This window comes from Sinocyclocheilus grahami, unplaced genomic scaffold (assembly GCF_001515645.1).
Source record: "Sinocyclocheilus grahami isolate Dianchi unplaced genomic scaffold, SAMN03320097.WGS_v1.1 scaffold9.1, whole genome shotgun sequence".
Classification (NCBI taxonomy): domain Eukaryota; kingdom Metazoa; phylum Chordata; class Actinopteri; order Cypriniformes; family Cyprinidae; genus Sinocyclocheilus; species Sinocyclocheilus grahami.
In genome coordinates this window covers 197,924-201,167 of record NW_015505188.1, presented here as the reverse complement: position 1 = coordinate 201,167, position 3,244 = coordinate 197,924, and positions in this window count along the sequence as shown.

Here is a 3,244-nt window from a genome sequence, read left to right as displayed (position 1 = left end):
AAAAAAAAACACAATAATCCACAAGTAATTTACATGACTCCAGTCCATAACTAAGGTCTTGTGAAGCAAAAAATATGTGTTTGTAAGAAACAAATCCATCATTTTGGTATTTGAACTATTTTAACTTTAAACTAAAGTCCAGTAAACAGAACCAATCACGTTGCTTGAACCAATCACGTTTTGCTTTACAGTCAAGGCGGTCTCGTCCTGAAATAACTTCATTCATCTGCATTTGCTTAAATAGGAAACATAAGAGCCATAAAAATTGCTACAGTAAAAGATATTTAAATTTCATTAGTCCATTAGACTATGTATCAAGCCAAGCCACATTATATTTTACGTGCCTTTGAAAATGCCAGATAAACAGCGCTTTAAATCATGGCTATGGGAACAATGCTATACAGATGCGTTATGTAAGCTTCATGTTATTCAAGATGGAAAGAAAAGCATCAATAAGTAACTGACGAATAACTGGATTCAACCTCATGATAAACATACGAGTTTGTGTTATAGGTTAAATTGCCATCACACAACAGCCAACAGCTTTTCCCAGTTTTTCAGTCAAGCCGTTTAATGATGTAACTATGTGCTTCTAACAATGTTTAAAGCACTAAATACTATTTTCAAAAATTTATTTAAAGTATTACAAAGTGGCCATTGTTTGGGGAGGAACAAATATATGTGGGTTCTTTTTTAGATATTTAGAGATTTATTATTTTTTACATTTATTATTTATTATCATAATCTAGTTATTTGGAATTATGCAACACTTCTATCTCCATACATTGGTGAGCAAGTGATGTGATGCTAAATTTCTCCAAATCTGCTCAGATGAAGAAGCAAACTCATTTATCTTGTCTGAGAGTGAGTACATTTTCAGCATTTTTTTTTCAGTTTTGTGTGAACTACTACTTTAATAGTTATACTTAGGCCTATATTGTTTTGTAATAATGACTAGCTAAGAAAAGAAATCCACAACAATGTACTAAACAATCAGTCTAGCGACAAAACACAGTACAGTGTCTGACTCTGTCATCAGTATTGCCATGGACAATGAATATTAGGAAATATCAGACTGACAAATTCCGTGACTGACCAATCAGCATTGAATGTTCCAGAGCGCAGCGTAAAAGATGGTCTTAATCATTACCAGTCTTGATTATTAACTACTCCTGGGAGACAGCTGAATGCTGCTGTCTCTCTGTCCAGATTAATCCTTCACCTTCATCAATTCTTTCAGAAAGTTTGCATTCCTTTCCTTCACCCTTCTAAGTTCTTCTGAAACTTTAATGTCAGAAGTATTTTTACACCAGCAGTCTCTCAGCGTTATTAGTCTCCTCAGCTTTTAGACACTGTGAGAGATGAGTTGGAGAAAACTGTCATTTCTGAAACTCAGATGTGAAAAGATGAAAAGAGTAACATGATGTAGTCTGGATAGTCTCTCAAGAATGACGTTCTGCACCTGTTTTAATATGAAAGGTGTAAAGATTTTAAATAACATGACATGAATCTCTCTAGTTATTTAGGTTTTAATGTTTATGCACATGCATGGTCAGTTACCACGTATAGTAGGTGATTTCTTTTATTTATTTTTTGATAATCTAACATATGTGATTTGTCTTTATTTATTTCCATAAATATGTTTGATTGTATACACACAGGCACATGTATATACATATACAAAATACAAAGGCATAGGCAGCCACCTTACCCCACACCACTTTTTATGAAAAGGCAGGGTTAGTTCCTGATTCTTGACTTGACGTTTTTCTTTTCTTTTCTAACATTTGCAAAAAATAAATGTAATGCGTCATGCATGTGTCACACATTCTATAGTCTTTGATATACTGCTTAGGCAGTATTTTAGCTAATTAATAATGGTAACAACAACACTTGACATTTTTAGAGTTGTTTAATCAACATCCTTGCTGAACAAAGTATAAATGTTTTTTTTTATTTTTATATTGCATCAAACTATAATGAATAGCCTACTTGATGTGTGTTTTGAAGTAGATTTATTTGAAGATGTCTCATTTTCATTCACCATTTCATTCACCATTAATAATATTACTATTTTGACACAATTTTTATTTCCTTGATCATTCTTTAATATATATATATAATGTATATTCATATCTTTAGGTGCTTTGATGGAACTGCTTGAGTCATTCAACCCTGTCTGACCTGATGAGTTCTCTAATTACTTACTCTGCCAACCAATCACTACGCTTTCAATCACTAGTAAACCCCACAATGATTATCCTCTCAACCAATCACAATGAAAGGTCCTAATGGATCATTTTGAGACAAAATGGGCATTTAATGTGTTTCTTTCTCACCACGGATAATGATTAGGGCATCAAAAGTTCACCCCACGCAGCAAACAAGGTGACAGAAAGACTGCTTGAATATGAATGTTACCAGCTTAATGATTGCATCCTGGCATTGTCAGAGTTTAATGCATTGACTGAATTTATTAATTTCATTTTCTGATGGAAAGTATTTTCCATCAGTTTTCATGACATGTATGACTCCACAAGAAGCGCGTTGTGTCCATTTGATGATTTGTTACAGAATTTCTCTCTCTGCCAATGTCAAAATCCAATGGTCATTAAACATTTCTACAAATGCATTAATTTTTAATTAAAGTACAAGATTCTACAGACATTATTAATGAACAAGCTGTTTGGACTTGAGGATGAAATGATTAATTCAACATAATGCATTCTCTTTAATGGCAATGTAATGACCTTTTGTGCATATTAAAACATCACATGAGAGCATTTTATAAAATACTTTTAAATAATAAACTCTAAAGTTGTATGTACCAGAGATGTATATATATATATATATATATAATTCATATATCTTTGATTCTTCTGTACCAGAGAGACTACTAAACACACACCATGTTGCAGCTGAATAGAATTGATTCATTTTGACTAGGGATAACAGAGGGTTGTATGATACACAGCTAGAGATGAGAAGTAGGCATGCACATATTGTAATTGTGTATATTTGTGATATCACTAAGTGTGTGAGTGAGACACACTGGGCGACCATATACAGTCACCAGTAAACAGCTAAAGAATACAAATCACAGTATTTCCAGCTGGAGTTCTGTGCTGAAAGAAAGAAAAATACAAATGACAAAAAATAATAATAAAAATTAAATGTTACCTCTTGTGCTTTCTATTAGTTATGTATCTCCAACTAGTTCCCACACTGCAAAACAGTATTTTTT